This window comes from Anolis carolinensis, chromosome 2 (genome assembly GCF_035594765.1).
Source record: "Anolis carolinensis isolate JA03-04 chromosome 2, rAnoCar3.1.pri, whole genome shotgun sequence".
Taxonomy (NCBI): Eukaryota; Metazoa; Chordata; class Lepidosauria; order Squamata; family Dactyloidae; genus Anolis; species Anolis carolinensis.
Window position 1 is genome coordinate 146,896,220 of NC_085842.1, and position 26,551 is coordinate 146,922,770.

A 26,551-nucleotide genomic window follows, 5' to 3' on the forward strand; every position below is an offset into this window, starting at 1 on the left:
GGTCTTTATATCCCATAGGACACAATCTGTGTTGCTTCCAAAAAGTGAAATTAGCTAAAGTACTGGGCACTATGTTTAGTATTTTGGTGTTAGAAGTCTGTTCCTGGGAGCATCCTTTAACCCTTACATGTCCAAGCTAGTGCCACCACGACCAAAGTCTCAGGGGCAATTGTCCTAATGTCTCATCTTCCCCTTCACTCATATTCTGCTAGAACAGGGGGCTAAAATGAGAAGTAAATGCTATTACTCCTTGGGGAGAGTAGCAGGAGAGATATCTACAGCCACCCTTTCCTTGGAGTATTTCTTTCTTGACAATGCCACAGAACAAGAAGCTTATATCTGTGGAGCAGCAGGAACAGGAACATGGGACTGTTCGCAACTTTATTTATTTCATGCCAAAAGCATTGCATAAAATAAGTTTAAAACTGAACAAATGAAGGAATCACAAGCAGCTAAATAGTTTTAGACCAAAACAAACAGCGACTGCACAGTCTGTAGCTTTAAACAGTTCTTCCTCTCTGCATGAGGCAGGGCATTGTGGACAAGCAGACAGATGCTGAGTTTGTTCTGCTCCACAGTTGCAACGGAGGATGCTGGTTTAGGGATTTGTACAATACCTTGTATCTATAAGGATTTGTAGAAAAAGGAATTGCCACAGGTGTTGTGCCTCATGCAACCAGGTAATGAGCAACTGCTTAATCATGCCCCTCTTCAACAGAACCATTAAAGGGACAGGAGCCCTCTCCGGTTTCCATTCCAGGAAACCAGCCCCTGGTATGCTCTACTTTCACTATTGATAACCCAGTCTTTCCCTGCCCAACCTATTTTCACTACAGGGATTTTTAGTAGTTGTAATAATAATAAGAATAATAAAGAAGAGTGCCTCTCAGCCTTTCCCTGTCCTCTTGGTCAGCATAGCTAGAGTCCATCACACCTCTCTCTGTTTAGAAACTAAACATTGCACACCCCCAAGGCTGGTCCCGGTTTTCCATCCGATGTTTTTGATGAATCTGATCCCTGATAGTGTGCCATTTGCGAACCTGTTCATGCCTTTGGCGTTACCATGGTGACCCCCTCCCACCTGCCACAACAACTTTTCCAGTAAAACCCCTGCTGAAATCTGGGCTTCCCGACAGGCCCGCCCCTGGCTGCATAGCGGATGGTGGTGCGATGGGGGGAGGATTTGTTGTTTGCTTAACCCTTGGCAGGCTGAGACAAATGGAGGGGAGGTGGGCTGTTCACCTTGTGGGTTTTTACGTGATGAAGCAGCAGCCGCTGTGTACCTGCGCACACATGAAAACATTGTGGGAGAAAGGCAGCTGTCTCCCCATCTGCCTCATTACCCCAGTTTTGGAAAAACTCCCAGTTCTCTCAGACTTGTTTTGCCCAGATCTGCCTTCCTAATTCACCAATGGTGCTTTTTCTTTCTTTTTTCGGTTAGGAATGGTGCTGATGACAAGTACAAATCTCAATGTAAAAACTTAAGTAGAAATATAAGAAGATTCCTACTGGAATAGACCACAGGCTTGACTAACCAAGACTCTTCATTCCTCTGTGATAATTGAAAGGAACATGGGAAGCTCACAAGAAGGACATGTATGAAGTGGCACACATGTGCATCCTGGCGACTTAAATTGAAAGATACATTCAAAGGGTGAGTAGGTTTTAGCAGGTGGTTCCATACTTGTGAACATTTCAGAGATAAAACAAGTGGGACACGTGAGGACAAGCAGCACTATAGTATGGTCAAGATGATAAAAACTTCTTAATGGAAAAAATGGACAAACTAGGAGAGTCCACAGCACTTTGCTTTTGCCTAATAATACAGGAAAGGGAAAGATTTTCCCCTCATTTCTCTCCTGTTCCAGTAACTGAATGCTTGTCGCTTTTGCACTTTGAACTCATTTAGCAGTAATAATTAAGCTGAGGACAAAAAACGAATCTGGGAAATGAGATAACATGGGAAATTTGAAAAGCAGCTGGAAAAGTGAGATGGCAGAAGAGTAATCAGATAGCTCTCTGCTAAATCAGGACAACTGGGGGTTATTTAGTCCTGGCTTTTATTTGTCAGGCATAATTTATTCAGTTACGGTATATTTATTACATCTCAGATCAAACCACACACTTCCTCCAAGGAGACCACATTCAGAATCGTATGTTTTTTATTCATGTATAAATTCTCCTACAGAAGTAACTGGGGAGTTTTGTTTCATGTGCAACATTCAGTCAGTTTAAGATGATGGAAGTAGAGTTGGGCATTTGGTGCAGTAGTGCATGCAGATTCACTTTCTCAGCCAGTGGGCATCCACCTGCCCTGCTGAAGCTGATAGTGGTACTCTTCCAATTGCACATTCTGTTGTGCAATCGAGTAATTCAATACAAAAAGCACTTAGTGCAATCAACATGACTACATGTCGTGTTGATGCCATACAACTGATGTAGGTTCTCAACATAAGAATGCCACATAGAGATGTGCCTGTGTTAGAGCTTGGCATGAAAAAAGGGGGGTTATTCCCAGCATAGATTATGGGATTTGGGGGTGCTGCAGTTTTAAAAAATGCAGACAAAAAAGTGGACAAAAATAATGCATTCAGCCAAAAGTAGTATCCTGATCTGAGGTGCTGATTTTCTCCACTCCCTTTTTCACATGGAAACTATGTTTCCCTTCCTGAACTTAGTTGGCACACAAACCCCAATTCTGTTTGTGCAGTGTTGGTTCTAATGACAGTGCTCGTAAAAGAAAGAAAGAAAAAAAGCAGCACCCTTTGCAATCTCCCTTTCAATCCTATTTTCAAAAGTGCAACCATTTTCAGATGTAGATTGTGCCACCTATGCTTAGATTAGGCCTTCCCACCTTTCCCCATTTTCTCCAGCAAATAGAGATTTCTGCCTAGTGTGTTCCGCCTTTCTTCCATTCAATCTACATGCAGCCGTCTTGTCATAGCTAAAGCTGAACCCTTCTTTTATCAGTAATCCTGCAAAATTATGATTGTTTTGTACCTTCAAGTCAATGTGGGCTTATTGTAATTCTATCCTATGTTTCCTTGGTAGAGTTATTCAGACAAGGTTCCTCAGAGGCTGAAAATGTTTGACTTGCTCAAGGCCACCTAGTGGGGACTTGAACAGTGGTTTCCCAGAGTCCTAGTCCAACACAAAAATGTTACACCATGCTGGCTCCTAGTACAAATATTACATGGTCTTTACATCTTTAGATATGTGTACTTTTGTCTTATCCATTTCAAAATCCTCTGATTTAAAAATGTCCCATGTGAATAAGTTCAGGACACAATGGATTCCTCAGCCCATGCCTTGAAATTAGCTTCTTTATTCTGGGGTACTCTAATCATCAGTACCATTGGTATTATGTAATCAGAGATATTTTATACACATCAAGTGCAGGTGTGTGATAAAAGAACACCCTGTATGTCAAATTACCCTTGAGCTTCCATGTGTTTTGGACCTGTGCTATGTGATCGTTGGCTACGTTGGGTTTAGCTGAAATGAGGTGAAGTCCAAAACATTAGGAAAGCCGAAGGCTCATATCCTGTAAGGCTCAATACTTCATCAAGAAAAAGACAAATGAATATGCCAGAAGAAAAACAGTGGGTTTGGGATGTTCAGTGATGGTGAGGGAAGTCCAAGGCAATTGTTTAAGGGTGTCTAGACTAGAAACAAAGAATACTTGCTCAGTCCACAATATAGTTTTCTTATTGTTGAGCTGATATTTGTGCTTCAGCAATTGCATTGTTAACAGTGTTGTCATGGTGGTCAACTTCGAATGGATAACAGAACTCTTTCTCCCCTTCAGCTACAGAAACCACTGCAGTCCCATTCTGTGTCACATCTGGCAATCGCAAATAACCAGGGGAGAAACAATTCTCAGAAATGCTTAAGTTTATTAAGGCACAGTGTGTTTTGGAAAACAAAATTTCCTTCCTCAAGGCATTCAGCAGCAAGCTGCAAAAGTAAAAGGCCAAAACTAACTGATACATTAAAGATGTAGACAACATCTGTTTCTTGGTTTCTCTCACTCTAGAGCAATGGTTCTCAACCTATGGGTCCCCAGATGTTTTGGCCTTCAACTCCCAGAAATCCTAACAGCTGGTAAACTGGCTGGGATTTCTGGGCGTTGTAGGCCAAGACACCTGGACAACTGAGGTCCAAAACTCTTGGAGGAGCAGTTTGAGAAACACTGCTCTAGAGCAGTTTTTCTCAACCTATGGGTCCCCAGGTGTCTTGGCCTACAACTTCCAGAAATCCCAGCCATCTTACAAGCTGTTAGGATTTCTGGGAGTTGAAGACCAAAATATCTGGGGTTGTTTTGGCCTTCAACTAGCATTGGAGCTGTAAGGGTTTTGTCTATAAAGGTTTAGGGCTCAGTTGTTAGTATTTCACAATGTGTTAAGTGTGGATGAAGGGACCTGTTTTACTTTCTTTCTTTCTTTCTTTCTTTCTTTCTTTCTTTCTTTCTTTCTTTCTTTCTTTCTTTCTTTTTTTCTTGTTTCTATAACACTGGGTTAACTGCCTTACCATAAGAAGCACAGCTTCATCTGTGCAATTCATGATATGTTTTAAACCCATTTGCTCTTTGAGCACTCCTCTTCCTAGGATAGCAAATATGTCTTTGTTTGCACCACAGTACAGAGAGAGATGTAATTCAGAATGAACCTAATGACGAAGAGTGTGCATATTTAAACTGTCTTTATCATGGTTGTGATTCAAATCAGAGCCTTCACACCTATCAGGTTTATTGATTAAACGGGTTTCATAGAAATAAGTAGATCATTCTTGGGCAATGTACGGCTGTTGAATTCCCCAAATGAATTAGGGCCAAAGCAGGGAGTAAATTGTTAAATCCCCTTGCCCTACTATTAGGGTCTCAAACTGAACTGGGTCTTTCTATGAAGAAAAACACAGGAAGTCAAATAAAACAAACGGACTGGAGCCTTTTTGAAGAATACACAACCTAGAACGGAGAAATACGGACAAAGACAAAAATAGAAAGAGTAAAACAAAGAACATTTAGAAAAAGAGGACAAGACAAGTGACTATTTACCCCTAATGTTTAGGGGGAAGAAAGAAAGAAAAAAGAAAACCACAATGAAGAAGAATGGAAGACACAAATTACCCCTTTCCCTTCCCCCTTATTTCTCTTTCCTGCCCCTCCTCCATTTTTGTCCCCATTCCCTCCCATGAACACCCATTTCCCCTTCATTCCATATATCTATCCTTTACCTTGTTTCCCCTTTTCAATATAAAATTTATTTTGAAAAGCTTAATAAAAATATATTTTTAAAAAAGAAAGGGACGGTATCCCAAGAGCCATTTAGCTGTTTAGTTGGTGGTGTTGTTCGCTGCCATTAGGTCAACTTTGATTGATGACAATACTATGAATGGGAGACCCCTAAGTCATTTTTATCATTAACCGCCTTGCTCAGATCTTGCAAACTCAGAGCCATGGCTTTCCTGATTGAGTCTCTCCATCTGGAATGTGCCCATCCTCTTTTCTTGCTCCCGTTTACCTTTCCAAGGGCTCTTCCAGAAAGGCATGAATCCCAGGAGGAACTGGGTTATTTAAACCCAGTTCCTCCCAGGATTAAGGCAACACACCCTCCCGCAATCCCCGGGATTTCCCGAGGGGCCCTACATGCCTACTAGGGGTTGACCCGGGAGGGCATCCAGCCACCCTCCATCCCCCCCCCCCAAAACTTAAGGGGCCTGTTCACTCTCCTGGTACTTGAAAATGACACTTGAGGAGGTGGGGGATAGGAGATGAGAGATTTCTCTGGACACATCATTTTTGAGTACTGGGGGGGGGGGGGGGGCTCCGCTGCCAGCAAGCTCTTCATATAAGTTTTTTTTAATGGGGGGCTGGAAGAGGAGGATGGGGACACCACCCAAAGAACCGGAAACACAATGGTTTTACCTAAGGCATCATTTAGATGCTTCAGGTAAAACCAGGTCAGGTTCTGCGCTTTGGCCTGTCTGGAAGAGTCCCAAGCATTATTGCTTTTTCAAGCAGTGACAAGGCAAAGGGAATTTTTCTAAAGATGATGGTTCAGTGATGGATGTAGGGGTGCTCTGGGCAGACAAAGCTGCCCTAGAAATCCCTCACATGGACCTTATTCCAATGTTATTGCTCCCAAGAACAACGATAAAAAAGAAATCCAATGTGAAATCCTCTAAACCAGATCTCCTCTATGCTTTGGTTGCCTTCCATCTTGCTTTGTGCAGAAGCTCTACAGTGTAATGTCTTTCCCTCCCACCTAGAGCCTGGGGATAGCCCAGAGATGTAAAGTGCTTTAATTGTTTTCTCTGTGGCCCAGGCATGAATAATTGAGAAGCCTTTGAGAAGAATTAATTAAAGCTGTTATTGACAGTAAACGGCTTTTCCTGAGTTGATGGAATAAATTACTAAGGGTGTGTGTGAGGATGGGAGGAACCTCTATGATGTAAACTGCTGAGGCCAATATTACCATAAGGGGAATCATGTGGTAATGCAATCACAATACACAGGAGTAATGGGTAGGATGTGGGCATCAGTTGTTGGACAGCAACTCTAAGCAATCCTAACCCTTGGCCGTGCTAGCTACGACTGCTGAGTCTTACCTTATCAGAATGATATTTTTTTCCTTTTTTTAATCTTGGTCCCATATTTGTATAGCATGAGCAGTTAGGAATGACCTATTTGTTGCTAAATTAGCTGGAAAATCAAAATCAAAACCTTTGACTGGTTCAATTAAAAACAACAATCTAGATTTTAAAAAACCATGTATTAAATGTATTAGTCTTGAAACAAAATCCAAAATATACATTGTAGTGAAAAATTTATTGGACCAACCAAAAAGCATAACATACATTATACTAGTTTTCTAAGCCCTCCAGATTTTTTATTTGACAACACAGGTAAAAATTATGCAGAAGACAAACATGATAGTCTCAGTTGTCAACAATACCTCAAATAAACAGAGCAAGATGTAAGGCTATGACAGTGAAACCCGTCAGTTTTCTTCCCCTGCATGATTTTAATCACCTCTGCCTGATGATGAAGCCAATGGGGTTTAAAAAAACCTCATATCTTTATATCTTTCAGTTGGTCATATTACATGTGTCAGGTTGTTGGCTGATCCCAAATTCTAGATGATTGTGATAAAATGGAGTCTTTCCCAGGATATTATGATGACTGGATCTGTTTGGAAATAGCCTCCTTCAGTTTAGCAGAAGATGCCACAGTCTTCAATATGTCTCTAGCAAAGAATGACTTGAGTCAATACAAGCAGGCAGCATGAAGTTACTAAGTAAAGAACTTTACAGATTATTTTTAAGATGCACATACATTTGGAGTAACTACCTCCTAACTAAGTAATGGAAAGGTTAGATAAAAGGAAATTATCCAGTAGTCTTAAATTTTTAATTTGCTATCCCAAAGCTAACCTCAAAGGAAGGAATGAAACAAGAGATGTTTTAATATGACCACCAACTCTGGGAGTTCTGCAGTCACGTAGTCTGATTGCCTGAATATACCAAGTATTTATGACCATGAGTTGCAATAGATAGAAGAGTAGATAGGCCAACTAATGCTAAAGAACTCAGAATGGATATAAAGAAACTATCTAAAATTCCCAATTGCTCTAAAACCAATAGGGGAGGGGGAGGAAAAAGAAAGAATGTTTGTTTGTCAAGGACAGAACGCCACAAGGTTCAAGATAACAGAGTTTATTGGATTACAGAACTCAAAAATGCCCGTAAAATACAAGGGCCAGGCAGTATTAGCCTTTAGGAGCAAAAAGGGGCAAGGAAAAACGTTCAAAAGATAAACCGGATTAAACCGGAGTTTAATCCGGGTAAAAACAAACTGCTTGCTTCAGCCTGGGGATAAACAAAACAAAAGCCGAGGAACAAAAGATACAAAAGAATGCAACTAATTGGCAGCAGATTCCTCTCTGCTGCCAACACTGTGCTTAGAGTAACTTGCGTCGCTCCCACACACACAGCAGACAGGATTTCCAACACGAACAGATCAGCCAAGGATTGTAGCAGTAGAGTAGACCCAGTTCCTTTCCGTAGATCAAAGCCAGAAGCAGACGTTTGTAGATTCCAAGTCCAAGAAGGGGGGAAGACAAGCCGTGGTCAGTTCAGTCCGAGTTTTCAAAACAGGAGATGGCGTCCGTCAAGAAGACGACGGAAGGTCAAGCTAATAAGAGTAAGCACAGGTTTGCACAAACAAATGCCCACACAATTCCTCCCGCCGTCTGACCCTGAATTCCAAAACAACTTACGTCTCAGCACAGGAAAACACACCAGTCTTCAGGAAAGCGTCCCACACAGATCCCAAGCGTTCGTCCAGATTACCTTGCCCAACGCAATTTGCAATTGCTCCCAAGCCCCATTTTATGCCAGTTACAAATCCTCATCACTGTCAGCTGTCCTCCTTAACCCGGGCGTTTCCTCATCACTTTCCTCATCAGAGCTGGAACACCTCTGACTACGCCCCACAGCATCTCCAGCTGTGGATCCCGTCCCATCCCTCCAGCTAAGCCATGGGTCTAATCCTGAAGGTCCCCATTCATCTTCTATCCCATCATGACCAGTGGCACCCAATTCCTCCCTTACCCGAGTCCAATCCATCTCATCCTCCTCCGAGCTAACCAGCCCCTCCTCCATTCTCTCCGTAAACCCCTCAAAAGACTCTTCGTCAGATGGTGCTGCAAAAATGTCTCGCAGTCTTTTTCTTTCTCGCTCCTCGAGAGTATCTGACTCTCGAGGAGTCTTACGCCCACATCTGTCAGTAACAGAGCCATGAGGCTCAATCATAACATTGTTTTTCCAACAGTGATGAAGCAACAGCAATTACTGCCTGGAGACAGTAGGTTTTAGCAGCATAGAAGCACTACAAAACTATCAGTAGTGCTGATATTAACCATTCTGCTAAAAAACAGTTTGTTGCAAAATGCGGTAAGAGAGAAGATACCACATTTTTCCTTAATAGAAAACAGCTTGATGGGTTACTAATATTTTCAGGTGATTGTGTTTCAGACTTACAGCTTTGGCTCACTTCAAGTTTTTCCTGCTATAGGATGCATTCTATATTCTCCTATCGGGGACTGCTGGAGGCATTGTTTTGTAATGGGGTGGGGAAAGTATAACTTGCAGGCTATTTGCAGTCCCTAAGGCCCCAGGCTCCCAACTTTATTTTTAGGGCTTTTTGTCTGTAAATGCATAAGAACCAGGTTAACTTGTCAATCCCCCTGAAAAAAAATATAGTACCTGACATCAGTTGAAAATGGTAATCAGGAGTGACATTGTGTATCTGGTTACATTGGTATGACCTGTGGGAGGTGAGTTGCCAGCGCAAACACTGGCCCCTTCTGTTCACATGGTTGCCCACCCTGGTCTACATGATCATCCTGGCCTAGGTGTATTTTATGTGTTGGTGTAATGTGTATGAATTTATAGATCACATTACAAAAATACTTCTGAGTATTCCTTGCCTAAGAAAACCCTGTAAACTTCATGGAGTTGCCATAGGTAAATAGCGGACTTAAAGATGCATGCACACAATCACACAGCGTGATCCAATCAGCTAATCCAATCTCTGCAGAACAGATAGATGCATGGTATCATTTCTATTAACTCAAGACTTTCCCAGACATCTGGAAAGTTGAGAAATACACATAACCTGCAACTAAAACTGGAGGCTACTTCATTCTTGCATACTCTTAAGGGAAAATTTGTGTTTTGCATCACTTATTGTTCTGAACATGACTCCTGCTTGACATGAGGTAAGACCATGGAAATACTCATACAGAGACACAATGGGTTACCTCTTCTGTGTATAGGAAAATTTACTGCCTCTTTCCGCCAAGAATAACTGGAAGCACCAATCATACCCAATGTGTAGAAGAGGGAGATAGAATTACTTGCTCCCAAAGGAGGGTGACTGGAAAGAAGCAGAAAGATTTATCCAGATACTCAGTAAGCAGCCTTCCCCTCTCCTTACGTTTTGCTCACAGGAGCCTTAAACTAGTTAATTAAATCCATTTCTCGTGGCAAAATCTATTGTCTTGTTGCAGGCTCTGGGCATTTGTACTTAATTTGGAAGTAACCACTCAGTGTATTCAATGAAAATTCTAAAATACCTGGAAAAGGCAAAGCAGATCTTTTAAGGATTGGCTTTTTAATGAAATAAAGGCCAAGAAAAAATATGAGTTTCAAAGGTTATAGATAAAGATTTTCCCCTGACATTTAGTCTAGTGTCCAACTCTGGGGGTTGGTGCTCATCTCCATTTCTAAGCCAAAGAGCCAGCGTTGTCCGTAGACACCTCTAAGGTCATGTGGCTGGCATGACTGCATAGAGACTGCATACGTTCCCACTGGAGCATTTACTCATATTTGCATGCTTTTGAACTGCCAGGTTGGCAGAAGCTGGGGCTAATAGCAGGAGCTCACCCTGCTCCCCGGATTCGAACTGCTGGCCTTTCGGTCAGCACATTCAACAGCTCAGTGGTTTAACCCACTGTGCCACTGGGTGCTCCAATCAAAGATTATAGGTACACGCTAATCATTAATAGTCAAAGGATGTGTTGTCTGGAATCTTAGGTTCTTTTTGGTATGTGGCAGCTTCTAATCATCTCAATGAAACACACGTAGCAGGAGTTGATGGCAGGATAGAAATCAATTTATTCAGAGCTGTCCAATTTATTCAGAGCTGGGGAAAGGCCCCCTAGCCCAAACAAGTTTTGTTTTGTTTTTTAATAGGAGAGTTACACACATTTGGAAACATGAAGAACAGAGGTGGTTGATGGAGTTCTCAGGATTTCTGGATTAGTTGGACATGGAGACTTGTCCATGTCTAGGTTGTGGATTTTCTGCAAGTTTCAAGGTCCATGAATATTGGCCAATGATTGGCTAAGCAGCCTGGCAGGAACTTCAATAAACTGTCATTGGTTGAATTTGAAGCTATCAGTTTCCTGGCATTTCAACCTCCCTTGGAGAGTCTGGGAATGGAATTTGGGAGATAATGGACCCTTGAGAGGATTATCCCTGCGAACACAGTTCCCAAGTCTGGGATAATGGGATTCCTGGACACCCTGAAAGATCCCGGGATATAAGGACAATGTGTGTTTGGGCTCCACAGATATGACAAAGGGGTGAGGAGAGGAGTAATAAATTGGTTTTTGGTTCCTGCTGAGCATGGACCTTTGGTTAGCTAGAGAAAACTGGCTAAGACCGATTCCCACATATCGTGATGAAGTAGGGAGAAATGTGTGCTGCTTATGAAAACTTGGGGCTAGACCGCTGAGGGAGGCTGTGTGTGGTTTTTGGATTTGGGAGAAAGGACCGAGAAATCTCCAGCAATTCATCCCTTCCTCAATTTGAGGGTCTGTTTTTTGATAACATGTGGAATCTCTTTTTAGACTGATCTAAGACCTCGTCAGATGGCCCTTACAAAGCCAAGGGACAGCAGGGGAAATTGTGGGGCTGCGTTACGCTGCATTCCCTACTGACGGGGGCCGTGGTATCCCTTCCCACAACATTTCCCAGCCGTCCCCCACTTCCTCTTTGCCTCCGTTCTCGTATGAGGAGTTCAGTGTATTATACGCTCAAAATAATTTATACTATCCGTCCACTCATAAGGGACCTCATCACATTGAGGCAGAGAAGTGATAAGGCTCTTTATGAGTGGGTAGGAATTATTTTCTGAGTGTAGGGTTCTCATACACTTGACTTGTAGTTTCTCTTATAATCTGGCAGTATGGGCATGAACTGTTTGGTAAAATCTAAAACCCGGGGGGGGGGGGGGGGAGGGATTTAACTACCGTAGCACTTCTTGAGTTATTTGTGTTCATTTCCTTCTTGGGTTATTTATATTCATTTCTTTCTTTCCCATTTCCAGAAAATTGGATTTTCTCAATGTTTTTTTCTTAATCTTTACCAGTAATTTTCAGGCTACTCAGAGTAGCACAGCAATCAGTACATGTCATGGAGTTTGCAGTCTTGATAGATGTTACCATTGTTCTCTGGTTTCAATTGACTAATGAGGACCACTGTGCTGGGAATCAAGTATTAAAGTTTTTCAAGAGAATTTTTACAGTGTAGACATGCATTCCTGTCTTTTCACAACTACTCTAGGACCTTGCTGTCAGGTTGCTCAGTAACAAAGACTTTGAGCTGCTCTGTAGTAGTTTTGTTCTACAGGGTAACAATTTGTTCAGTTGGAGTCACATTGCTGAAGAATCATACACACTGCTCTGAATCTAGCCTTCAAGCATATAGTGCTATCCATAATATGACTGGAATCTTTGTCTCTGTAGATGAGTGTTTTCATGGGAAAGGATTTGAAACAGAACTTCTCTGTATCTTGATCTAATAACAAAACAACCTTCTCCTAGGAATCTTCAGATCTAATGATCTGTCTGCCTCTGCCACACAACAAATGTGTGTGTATGCATGTGTGTGTGTCATCAAGTCAGCTGTCCTGCTCACACATGACACTGATATACCAGGAGTGGGGATCCTATGGCCATGCATACATTGCGGGACTCTAGCTCTTATCAGCCCCTGCGGACATATCCAGATAGCAACAATAGGCCAACAAAATACAGTATACTTGGTTGTGACTTCAAGTTGCCTGTTGACACGATAACCCCATGAATTTCATAGGGTTTTCGTAGGCAAGGAATAATGGTCTTTCCCTGCGTCAGAAATATAGCCTACAGCACCTTGCATTCTTTGATGGTGTTCCTTCCAGGTACTAAGTAGGGCTGACTCTAATTTACTAAATACCCTAAAGTCTCTGGTGCCTTTAGGGTATTCAGGGCTTGGCTGAAAATGTAACATGTGAGAATAGTCTGAGTCACCTGGCTCTTCTTTTAGATGATTCTCAGATGTTCTATTTTCACTTGATCCCTATCTCACCTACATAGCTTCTTCTCCATTTCCCCGCAGTCTGGAGCTCCAAGCTGGAATGCAAGGGGAAGAGCCATACATCTCTTCTGTGGCCTAGACAAGGATTTCCTTCTTGCTGCCCGGGCTGTTTGTCTTGTGCTTTTGCCAGCCATTAATGAGCTCTGACAGGCCTAGCCATCGGTTTCCTATAAATCAACTGGGTGTTAATGGGGAGGGAGCACAGCCTACAAAGCCCTTTGCTGGTAATTGCTTTGAAAATGGAGCAATTGAGTCAGGAGGCTGACCCCTTGAGAGAAAACACCCCAGGAAGGGGCCTTGTATCCTATTGAGATCTGGAATGTGAGTGTGGGTCCTGTGGTGCATAGATACAGAAGGGTGAAGAAGCCAGTGTTATCTTCTTCACCAGCACTCTCCTGTCGTGCTAATATTTCAACTTCCTTTTAGTGTCTGCAACCGTGTGCTGGGCACATTGGTGCCAAAGAGGGAGGGAGGGAGGTTCATGGGAGAATGGCAACAAAGAATTCTCCTCTTACACATAGTAATCCTACAGCCAGCATGATACAGGCCAGGCATTTAGGTTTTGAAAGGCAAACAAAGCTGCGGGAGAGCAGCTGGCAGCCATGCTACATTAAATCTGTATCATCCCCAAGGCAAGTCACCACGAGTTGATCCCGTGAGGCCAATCCTAAGCAGCCAGCATCTGGTTTAGTGGCAGTGGTGTGTGTCAGGAAGTAGGGGGAGCTGGTTTTTCCTGGAAACGGGCCTAGAGGGATCATGCCAAGCTCCTAGATTCCAGTAAGGGCAAGTAAATGAAGGGAATTTTTTTTAAACGCAGCACGTCTCCAACTCTGTCACATTAGCTCTATCTAGTGCCATATTTCCTCTTCACGATTTCTCACTTTTACACCGCTCTTTTGCATAGTTTCTCTGCCATAGTCAGGCTAAGTGGAAACGCTGGCCCCCTGCACATGCCCATGGAAAGTTAAATCATGGATTTTGCTGAGTGCACTTGGTGGTGAAGATACTTAAGATTGTACAGTAGAGGAAACATTAAGTAGAATTGCTGGCATTAAATGTCCTTAGAGGGTCCCACCCCTTTCTCTGCTGACTTTAAATGCCCACAGCCCCAAGGGAGACAGAGCAGGAATTGCTATAGTTAACTCTAATCACAGCTGGAGATGACTGTGGGATTTACTTTTTCCAATAGCCTCCAGGAAGCAGAGTTTGGGGCAAGTCAGGATTTGGCTGAGGCCTCTTTGGGCTGGAAGCTCCTTATTGCTGCCCTAGTGGTTGGAGACTGTGGTGGGTATAGCTGATAGACTATTGGCCAGTGATGTGCACAGGAAACCAAAGAAATGCCCGGAAGCAAAACCTAGGCACCAGCATCCACAGTAATTCCAGACATTTCCACTCTGCTAGTAAATGTCCTGACTCAACTGTGAGACATTAACCAGGTGCTTCTCGGAGATCTTCAGGAAGTGACACAGGCCTCTTGTCTCACACTTTCAAGGCCCAGTTTCTCGTGTCACAGAAGCAGAACTGACACCTCACACTCGCAGTAGAGGAAACCCTCCGGGCGTGGGCTCAGGCTAGCCACAATGACTGCATTTAGCAACCCTGAAACCCTTTAACCCACAGGTTTTTGTCACATGCAACCTCATGAACACACACACACACACATTCACTGTGGAGGAGGTGCAATGTGTGAATTCATATTCAAAAAGTAAAAGTAGTCTTGTGAGCCCTAAGGGGGAAAATACAAAATCAGTTATAAACTATTTCACAGGTCATAAAACAGTATACAAGATTTCATGTTTTTTAACCCTGTTCAGCAGGCTTGATAGTGACCAATGCCAAAAAGGGTGTGATGGTGAATCTTAGGGTGAAGTTACAGAACCTGCACTTAAAATGGAATATAGACATAAAGACGGGAATCTCCCTATTAGGTTTATTGGTCTGGTTGCAAAAATACTTCTGGCATTTAAAATCCTTTTAGGAAGGAAGTGAAAATGGCTCTTCTTCCTCTTCCCTGTTCTGTCCTTACCTTCTGGTACCAATACATTTTACAAATGGCCCAAATGATAACAACTCAGTTTTGAAACTTGTATTATGAAGTCTGATAGTTAAAATGGTGTTGCTAGTCCCAACTAGAGTAGAACCATTCAATCAGAATTTATTATGATTGTTGTGCCATTCTACAGTTGATTCAATAGGTCTCCTCCAGTTGGGACTAACCAGTTTATCTGGAAATGAGACATGCGACCTTAAGATGTATTAGTAAGTAATGGCATACAAAAGAATTCCTGCCCTGTGATGGGATTCTGTGCTATGGAAACGTTCTAGCCCTGCCAGTCAGCCTTATGTTCCTTTTACCATCTGTTCTTTCTCAAACAGCTATTGCTACCTACTGTTCTTTTGTTACAGCACCAATGTGGTCTATAGGTCAGAAGCTGCCAGTCCAGCTAACTAGTACAGTAGAGTCTCACTTATCCAACATAAACGGGCCGGCAGAATGTTGGATAAGCGAATATGTTGGATAATAAGGAGAGATTAAGGAGAAGCCTATTAAACATCAAATTAGGTTATGATTTTACAAATTAAGCACCAAAACATCATGTTATACAACAAATCTGGCAGAAAAAGTAGTTCAATACACAGTAATGCTATGTAGTAATTACTGTATTTATGAATTTCGCACCAAAATATCATGATATATTGAAAACATTGACTACAAAAATGCGTTGGATAATCCAGAACGTTGGATAAGCGAGTGTTGGATAAGTGAGACTCTACTGTATTTGCCAAATCCAGTTCAGACTTTGAGATGGTGTAAGTTTTGTATAAGTTGAGCATCGCTTCTCCAGAATTTTGAATGCTTCAAAATACGAAATTGTCCACATAGGTGGTTGCTATCTGATGATGCAGTGTATACAAACTTTGCTTAATGGACAAATTATTATTAATAATATTGTATAAAATTACCTTCAGGCAATGTGTATAAGGTGCATATAAAACATAAATGATTTTCATGTTTAGACTAGGATCCCATATCCACAATACAAAATTCCAAATACTTCAGGTCCCAAGGATTTCGGATAAGGGATACATAATATGTATAAGCTCTATTATATACAGTCCCACATCCATCTCCAGTCATCCATGTGAGATATGGTTTCCTAGTCTAATGAGAAAGGAGAACACACAGCACTACATTTGGAGCTATAAAGGCTAGAATTCATGCTTTCAGTGCCAAAGCAGAACCACTGATATCTCCGTTCCCATTCCTATTCAGAGCTGCATATTATCTTTGCAACTTATCACCATTTATGGTCAGCAAGCTTTTAATTTTGTTTCACCATAGCAAGGAAGGAGAGTGGCCAAGTGAAGCAGCAAAGATTTATGGTACGGAATTGCAGAAACATCAGCATCTTATATCTGTGACCCCTGGGAGCATTTATTACAGAGGTAGAGGGCTCAGATTCCCTAAAGGCACCAGATTCTGTCCGATCCTGGAAACTAAGCAGGGTCAACTCTGATTAGTACTTGGAAGGGAAATTGTTAATGAATTCCAGGTGCCATAGCCTATACTGCAGAAAAAGGTCAGACTATCTGAGAATTCCTTGTATAAGAAAATTCTATGATATAAATGGATGGCCACAGGTTCCCCATCTCTGGTTTATCCATGTCATATGTGAGCAGGACCAGTTAAAGTTAAAATGATCCCATGTAGCATGAATCAGTTGCAAAGTAAGATGAAACTGCCAGTAATCCATCTCTGACTACCAAAGTAGTTAGTAGAGAATTTATTTCCCAAGTATATAAATTATTCGTTCATATCAGGTATATAGCTATTGCTATTCTCCAATGTACCTAATTCCTTGGTAAGAATACCTGCTTTCTTATGTTGATATGGAATTAAACCATGTTGCTTGCGTGTATTCACTTTTGAAATGCTGAAGTGTATAATGTTTAAGAGCTAAAGATATAGACATGCTTAAATACTGAGGACTCTATATTGATTTGCTTTGCTTTTCTGCTCTGATAATCTATTCCTTCATTTAATGGAGGACAAATGTAACAGTGTTTCTGAACAAATTTTGAGTGTATATGGCAGATCAGGCTAGCTTACTAGTCTGTTGTTTTACAGACTAATTTTTCTTCTTTGTTCAGAGAGTTTCTGTGAGAACCTCATCTCTAGCTATATAGCTCCTTAAGCAATTCCAAACGGTCGGATCCCAGTACTACCAGTCAAAAATGTATTATGCAGATATTTCATCTTTACTTCTTTAATTGATTTTTTCCTACTAATAATAAATACAGTAGAAACATGGCAGGGTTACAAATAGAAGAGAAAAATTGTCACCAAATTCTGTGAATGGGATTGTTTGATTAAAAAAATGTTTATGAATTGACAGACAGAGTGAGTTTTGACATTGTTTGCATACATTTCAGTTCAGAGACAGGCAAACTCTTTTGCATCTGATCTGTTAGTGAATTTTAATGTGTTAACAGTGTCTCATGAGCATTGAAACTCCATAATAATAAGTGGCACTAAATACTCATTTCTCTATTCAAGATTTCTGCTCAAAGATCCAACTGGCTCTTACCGTCTTCTGTCCTCTTACTGTTCAACTTGTGGACTCTGGACTGAACCCAGTCCAAAAGTGTGTGCTGCCATCTGTGTTGTTGATTATTTGCCATATTATATCTGAGAAGGTTTATAGATTTTCTGTAATTGATAGGGAAAGCTTTATTAAGTCTACATGCAGCAGCCACTAGGTGGAGACAAGGCTTTAAATTGAATGAGGATACGTTAATCCGAGTTACTGACCAGTGCAGAACTAGACAATGTGAAACCAGGACCCCATCTACACTGACAGTTAATACAGTTCAAAGTTAGCTTCAGACTGCAGCGACCAGATAACAAATTCCCACAAAAGCATGCTAAAGACAGCATTGAACGTCCATTAGTGCTCTGTGGCTTGTGGGAGCACCATCTGGGTCTCAAACTGGTCTCAGGATTTCCTGTGTAAGCATTTGCACAGTGAAAACACTTTCTTCAATACCAGTTTGAAATTGCATTAAATAGTCAGTGTAGATGGGGGCTATGTGCTACATTGAAAGCTATGTATGCAGTTGCCTTTTTGTCCTGGGTTGTCTGTGTGCAGTTAAAGAAAGCTGAAATTTCTTTCTGTCAGTTGTTTTTCTAATGCTAAAGTCATCACCTCCCTTTGAGAGCTAGAGTTAGTGGGGGACTAGAGGTCTTCTCATAAAATGGGATTGGCTTAGTAAAACAAATTATTATTATTTAATATGCTACAGATGTAATCCAGTCAATATACAATTTATTGGACTTGGATCTGATTTCATATTTGGATGACATTGAGCAGATTGCTGCTATAAAATCAATATAATAACAATTTATTTCACAAGGTAATTGTGCAAATAAATGCACAAATGTTGTCAGATGCTCTGGCTAAGATAGAGCATAGGATACAACTAACAGAATATAGGACATATGTTCAACACAGGGTATATCTGTTTCTCCATCTGTCCCCTCCAAATCCATTCAGTCCAAGAGTATTTATCAAATGCAAAGAAACATTGAAAGAATAAAGCAATCAAATGATGCCCAAATCTGTTTGAAGGATGAATAAAAACTTTCGTAGGGGAGCCTGTGTGCCAGAGCTGGATCCAGATTTGAGAAAGGTTGGTTCATTTCCAGTCAATAACCAACCCATCCATGAGGCTGGTTTGCTGTACACACCTGGTGGGTGGGGACAAAAGTGCTGTTACTCCAATGCCTGATTCAACCACAATACAGGATGACTTCTCTGATCTTTACTTGAAGAACCTAGCTTCATGAAGTTCAAAGTCACCATGGAACCTAAGTCTGGTGCTTAGGTGACTTACTTTCAGCATTTTCAAAAAATGCTGCCCCATGCATCAGAAGATCTGTAGAAAACCATGTGGTTTGGGATATTTGCTTTAGTTGCTACAACTACCTTTCTAACATGTCAAACACAAGGCCCATGGCCAAATCCAGCTCATCATGAGGCTTTCAAAGCCAGAGCAACATAGTTACATATAGGTAAAGGTAAAGGTAAAGGTTTTCTCCTGACATTAAGTCTAGTCGTGTTTGACTCTGGGGGTTGGTGCTCATCTGCATTTCTAAGCCAAAGAGCCAGCGTTGTCAATAGAAACCTCCAAGATCATGTGGCAAGCATGACTGCATGGAATGCCGTTAGCTTCCTGCCAGAGCGGTACCTATTGATCTACTCACATTTACATGTTTTTGAACTGCTAGCTTGGCAGAAGCTGGGGCTAACAACGGGAGCTCACCCCACCCCCCAAATTTGAACCACCAACCTTTCGGTCAGCAAGTTCAGCAGCTACATTTAACTGTCTTACAATTATACCCGGTCCTTTAAGGTTGATGTGACCCTTGGTGAAAATGAGTTTTGTTCCCTGTAGGGCTAGGTCAGGTTGTATGCATCTTAGTCCGAGGGACACCTGGATTGCAAGGAGGAGAGAGGCAGGCACACATTTCCCCACTGGCAGGACACTTAGGGTTCTCAGAGTAAAAACTGGAGACATGTATAACTTTAATAATTGCATAGGAAATGTTGGCAAGTGTTGCTTGTTACCTAGTTGTATGAAATTTCTCTTTCTACACAACAGGAGTCCTCCCTAGTTTTCAGTTAAGCAAATTTGCTTATAGTTGCTAGAAAGCTCAGAAAAACTAGGATGTAAGGAGTACAGAAGATTGGGATAATAGATTTTGGCTGGACCTATTTGGGGCCAAAAAATGAGATAGCCTCATCACATTAAGGCAGAGAAGCGTATTATCTCCGCTGCTGGTACGGAGTCCCCCAGAGCCCATTATACGATGCACGGCTACTTCCAGTGGGACTCCATGCTTCTCCGTGCCGGCAGTGTTGCGGCAGTTGAGCCCAGAGGAGTCGGGTATACACCCCACTCCTCATCCAAAAAAGGCAGAGGAGCCAAAGTGCGGGACAACAGGGAAACGTTGTGGAAAAGGATGCCATGGACCTTGATGGCAGGGAACAAAGCATGACGGTTCCCTGTGCTGCCCCACAAGTTCCCCCACTGTCCCCCACTTTACTTTGGGCCATCTGATGAGGTCATAGAATCATAGAATCATAGATAGGTCATAAGTTTCCACTGGAGTAGTTAACAGGGAGAACAAACAAAGATCTTAGCTTTTTTTACATTGATGGCTCAATACTGTTTTCTTGACCAACCATCTGAACTGCACCCCCGTGTTTTGCTTTCTAGATAATGGAGAGTCTTAAATGCCCCACCCTGGTTGCAATTTACTGTAAGAGGAAAACATAGATGTGATTTGTTTCCTGTAAGGGAAAGCATAATCCCTTTACAATGCAAGCCTATACATGTCTCCTCAGGAGTAGGTCCTACTAAAGGCAATAGGGCTTACTCCTAGATAAGTGCATATAGGATTACAGCTTTATTTGTGTTATCAGCCACCATTACTGAGCCCAGAAAGACCTACAATATTTTAATTGCCTGTGTTTTAATGCCACCTTCCAAATATTAACTGTCAACGCTATCAGTAAGCTCAACATCTGTGCCTACCAGCCATGATGAGACTAGCCCAGCAAATGTTGAGATCTTTTTTAGGAAAAACCCAGGTGTTCAGTGATACCCAGGTATTTTGCAAGTTCAGTTCTCTGGTGGAATTTCTGTAAAAATTGAGAAGGAGTCAGACAACTGGAAATAAATTCAGAGAAGAATAAGTTTATGGGACCAAAGATATGATAAAGATCTTTGTCATATGAATTTTTGGAAAGTATATGGCTAATACTGAAAATATCTCTGTTAACGAAGTATCTTTACAATGTTTTTAAATGCCTGCCCACACCCCACTTGCCCTCCTCATCCTCTGTCTGCCTGTAAGTTTATTTAGCAGAATCAGCATTGGGAAAATGGTGAAGGAGGACTGGAGGAACACACATTTTCTATATCAGATTGAAGCAGCATGTCTGTAGCAAACAATGCAATAAAGCTCAAGATGGGAAAGAATAGGATTCTACTCCATCCGACCCTATTGCAGCTCTGTGTTCTTTCCTATAATAGACAAGGTAAACAACAGCTGCGTCCAGGATCTTTTCCCAAATATATTTCAACAGCAGAACAGAGAGATGCCTGTCTCAGTAACACAGATCTATAAGTTTGTCCACCAAAAGGGAAACCATAGGAATAGTGCAGACTGTTGAAAGGAAGGAAGGAAGGAAGGAAGGAAGGAAGGAAGGAAGGAAGGAAGGAAGGAAGGAAGGAAGGAAGGAAGGAAGGAAGGACGGAAGGACGGAAGGAAGGAAGGAAGGAAGGAAGAAAAACATCCCTGGAAGAAGCTTTCAGATGGCCTGTAGAAACATTTCTTTTTACTTACACAAGGCTCCCTTGAGCTGGTTGTTTTATTCCACATGTGTAAATTGTTAGTTTTGGATAAAAGGTTTGTGGAAACAAGTTGAACTGCCCTTGTTCTTTCCACAAAAAGTTTGCGGAAACATATTGAACTGTTCTTGACCCTTCCACAGTATTTTCTGTCTCTGGTCCCAAAATTTCTTTTAAAGAAGTAATGCCTAAGAACACATCTACCATATATGCTTACATACAAGTTGACGTCACGTATAAAGGGCAGGTTTGGGGGCCAAAACCTGAATTTTGATATGACCTTTAGATAAGTCAATGGTCATTCTACAAAGAGGGGAAGGTGCCCTCACCTTTTCCCACTCAGAGAAGGAGATGGCTCCTTTTTCTTTGACAAGAGGTATGGTACAGTGCTTCTATTGGCTTGTGGATAGGGTGACCTAGGTTTCAGGGGTTATTATAATGATATTTATATTTATTTATACCCCATTTTATCTCTCCTGCAAGAGACACAAAGTGGCTTGAGTTGAGTTTTGACTAAAATTTCTAGTTTTAAACGTGAGTATATAGGATAGTTAACTGAGATATACTGTAATGGTCTTTTCACTGAATCTCCATATATAATATTGTCACAGAATTGTGCCCTTTGTAGCCTTCTCTAAATCATAAAGCTCTGGCTTCCTTTCCCTGGCTTTCTTCTCCCTCTAAAAGCACCATCACCAAGTTTTGAAAAGGCTATTTCTGGATTACTGCTCATAGAGTCTTCCAGCCAGCATGGCTATTGTCCTTGTTGGCTTGACAATCCTGGGAGCTCTAGCCCCCAAAATAACTTTTCTAGGTTCTCCCTGGCAGTCTGATCCAATTGTCAATTTTAAATCCTTACCCCATAGAAAGCCATAAATGTTTCTAATTCAGAATCTGCAGATGGCGATTAGTTGTTAATGACGTGGAAAATGTAGGTTTGAAACTTATTGTTGGTCCCAACTAGATTAGACCCAATGGATCAACAAGTTGAGGCACCATCCAACAATAATTTGAATGGGCTTATTTCAGCTGGCACTAGCTGCTAGGATTCAGGTTACAGTGTTTTCCTGCTCTTCTGAACCTTCTCTGTTTCTCTTGCAAAGGATAAGCAGCATCTGTTCCTTCGCCTTAGGAGCTAAATGAAAACAGCATGGCCAAGCTGGCATGTATTCCTATCTCAGTTTGGGATGATCCAAGAATATCTATTTGTCATCTATCCAAACACAAATATCCCATCTGGAGCCCCTTCCTATTTGTTCATGTGCCTTGACAAGCCTCTTCCCAGGCACCCCAGCAGCATTCCAGTTCTAGGTGCCAAATGTTTCATCAAAATGCCTTCCTGTTGACAGATCTCTTTATCTAATAATTTACATTCTGCCCTCGGATGATTGTATAATACCATAGGGTCATGAATCGGTTTTCTCTTGCCCTCAGTCCTGAACCCAAAGTTAGGATCTTCCTACCCAGCCTCACCACTAAGTTGTTTTTTTTCTTCCTCCAGACCATTTTGTTCTGTCTACAGATCCCTATTTCAAATTATCCCACCTTTCTATTTTATCCCTTTCTGACATCTTATCCTGTCATTTTCCCTCTTCTAAGAAACCAAGGAGTGGGTCTTCACTGTGTGCATGTACTTTCAAGCCGCCTATTGACCTATGATGAAGCTCAGCTGTGGTTTTGCAGTTCCTTCCTCCGAAATCTAGCTTACAATACCTGGTATTCCTTGTCAATCTCCTATCAATATACTGACTAAGTCTGAGCCTGCAAAAGCAGAGTTGCTCTGGTGCTTTCAGGGCATTTAGGCCTTGTCTCTAGAGCCACTGGGCACTCTGAAGAATCTGTTGTCACCCTCAAAAGTGGGCTACAAAGTGGAGCCCATGACATGCGGGTGTGGAGAAGAGTAAACCACAGGCCACTTACTACAATGCAGTCTGAGCCCTGCCACATACACAACAGAGGACCTTCTTACAGCGCTAACAGAGGCACTCGAAGTGGCCAGCTTCTGGTCAAAGGAAATGTAGTTTAATGCCAAGTTTTTAACTTTGTTTGTGGTTTTGTATGCAATTCACTTCTGACATGATAAATACATACCCTCAAAAGAATCCCATGGTGTTGCAGATGGAGTTGTGCCAGTGCATTTCTGGCAATATGGAGACCCTAAGCAAACCCAGTCACCGGGTTTTCTTGGTGCCCCTGTGGTAGGTTTGTTCAGAAGAAGTTTGCCATTGCCTTCCTCTGAGGCTGAGAGAGTATTTGGGCCCTGCTCTCCAGAATTGTAACCCACTGCTCAAACTACTACACCATACCAACCCTGTCTTAATGGCACCTCACCTGGCTACTCTTGAAAAATTCTACAAACAGACTAAAACAAAACTCCAGATTGAACTCACTGCCTTAGAGTGTGATAGAAACTCTTTCTTTGAAGGCTTTTAAACAGAATCTTAATAGCCATCTGTTGGGGGTGCTTTGATTGTGCTTTTCCTGTATGGCAGAGGTTTAGACTGGATGGCCCATGTAGTCTCTTTCAGCTTTATGATTTGATTGTAGTAATATTAAAAGGACAGAATAGTTGGAAGGCGGAGATTTCTTATGTGAAATAGGGGAAGTTTAAAAAGCAATTTTTTCCTACATCTCATTTTCTTTTTATCATATTTCTGTATAACCCTGCTGGGGAAACAGGCTGCACTTTTTAGCCACCGTTCCCGTCTCTCATATTCTCTGTACTTTTTTTTTCTGAGGAGGAAGATAGGATCCAGGATACTGTAATTTCTACATTGCTCAGATGTTTCTTTTTCAGTTTTCTTTTCTATTTATGTGAATGATCTCATCACCTTCTTAGAAGTAGAAGACTAGCTAAGGAAGCAGGTCAATTAGGAATTTCTAAAAATCACTTATTAAGGATGCAGGTGCCTTACAGATGCCCTCACTCCAACTAAGAAATGAATGCAACATTCCTGATCTTGCTATAGATGGATTTACAAGATCTTCACTATGTAAAAAATAAAGCTGTTGGGAATTTAAGTGCATTTCCCCAGTTGATGCTAAGAATCTTTTTTTCTCTCAATTTACACCCTCACAAGTACTGGAAATGATGGAACATCAAGGATCTTAAAATTTCATTAGATAATACAGATAACTAGAACACAAAACTAGCTACTATTTGCCTTCTGGATTGTTTTTATATCTGCATTTACAGTTTTAGGCACATTGTTCTGTGTGCCTAACTGGTTGTATAAGTGCTGTGACTTGAAGCTTCATGAATATTTCTGTATTATTTATAACACATTAATCCCCCAAATTGTTAGCTTTTCATGCATTACAATATAATTTTAATACTTTTCTAATATATTAGATTCTCAGTTAACTGGACCTGTCAAGCAACTGGTAAAAATGAAAGTAATACTTGGAATAAAATTAAAATAAAATCAATTTTTATAACACAATAACATCAGTTTTTATAATACAGTAAAACTGTGTTACATTTAATTTATGTCTGTCTTTCTTTGCTTTTAATTACTGTATTTCAATATTAATATGGTATGATATACCATAGTATGGAGCGTAGTATTAGGCCTATTTTTAATAGTAACCCTCAAGTACCCAGAAACCACATTTATCTGGCATCTAGCAATCCTCATGGGTTCTGGTTAATGGAGAGTCCACTGTACTGTATTTTAAAATATCTTCACTGCTGAGTTGCTGTATTTTAAAATTTCTTTGCTGCTATTTGACATCTCATTCCTGTCATATATTGTCCTTAAAGAAGGACTATTATCCAGAAAAGTGTCAATTCTAGCAAAAAAAAAAAAAATTGGTTGTACCTGGAGTTTTGTCTCTTATTCCCTTGTTCTCCTTCATAATGTTGTGTGTTTAAATGAAAGAAGAGGATCAAAGTGGGGATTTGAAAATGTTGACTAGTGAAGCATATGCTTGTATAAGATGGTCCTTCAACTCCTAAGTGAATATCATTATTTAGTTACCAAACACCATTACTGTATATGGTACTTCGCAGTGCATGCTTCTAAAATTTCAGTTGGGATATTTTTTTTAAATGCTCTGTAAAAGTAAAGCTGTTGGGACTTTAAAGTACCGTACATTTTGTACATGTGATTTGAAGAATAGTGGACTGGGTAGTTTTTGTTTTGTGTTCTCCCACAATTTTAAGTTAAGTAATGAACCTGAAGTAAAACTGAAATGAAAACCAGTACTTCTGCATTTCAGTATCATGTTAATATGTTCAGAAGAGGCTTTTTGAACAAGTTGGCTGTACCCAGAGAGAAGCATTTTGAAGAAAGATTGTTGTTATGTGCCTACAAGTTGATTTTAAAGTGAGAGAGAAAATATTTGAATTAAGAATCATTTAGATTATTTTTCCTTCTCCTCTTTCTCTTTCTCCTCCTAGATCTTCTAAACTTTTGAGATCCTGAACAAATGGAAGAATGTCCCCAACTGAGAAACTTTAGGAATGCCATAGAAAGAAGGTGGTGTGAGTGCAACCGAGTGCCAAGTGCTTAAGTCCTGGTTTTGCTTCTGTAGCAGAAATGGGTCTGTGGCACAGAAGTCAGGAACCCAGAAGTTCTCTGTGTCACAGCAGGGGAACCTGGGTATTCCAGATGTTACAGCGCTCCAGCTGCCATTCACTTTCCTTAGTATGGCCAAGAGCCAAGGAAAATGGGAGTTAGAGTTCCACAACACTTGGTGGCATATCTAATTCTGGACCTTACCCAGTAGTATGATCAACACAATATTAAGATATAAGATATCATACCTTGACATCTATCTAGAAATCAGTGTTTGGAAAGGTACTTAACCAATGAAAAAAAAATTGGATATGGTTAGGATGACACCCACTTGGAATGAATAGTTGCTGTTAATTGATAAAAGGTATTTAATTCAAAATGTAAATTCAATTTCCTCCAATAAACCAAACATTTTTGGAAGTGACATGATACCGCTTCCAGTTTTGTGAGAGCTACTGATGCAGTCACCTTGTATGTATATGTGTGTGCAGGGATGAAAAAGTATCCCTACCCAGTCTGTGGTTGTCAACCTCTGATTTAAATGTATCTAGTACAGTGGTTCTCAACCTGTGGGTCCCCAGGTGTTTTGGCCTATAACTCCTGGAAATCCCAGCCACTTTACCAGCTTTTTGGATTTCTGGGTGTTGAAGGCCAAAACATCTGGGGACCCACAATTTAAGAATCAC

The 26,551-nt window shown here is 41.1% G+C and overlaps 1 long non-coding RNA gene across 1 annotated transcript; it reads left to right on the top strand.

The window, feature by feature from the left end:
- LOC103277796 (uncharacterized) lies at positions 1 to 25,948 on the top strand. Its single transcript, XR_505678.3, has 3 exons — positions 1 to 680; positions 1,442 to 1,654; positions 25,748 to 25,948. It is a non-coding gene; the product is annotated as an uncharacterized LOC103277796 (long non-coding RNA).
- The last annotated feature ends 603 nt before the right edge of the window (positions 25,949 to 26,551 follow it).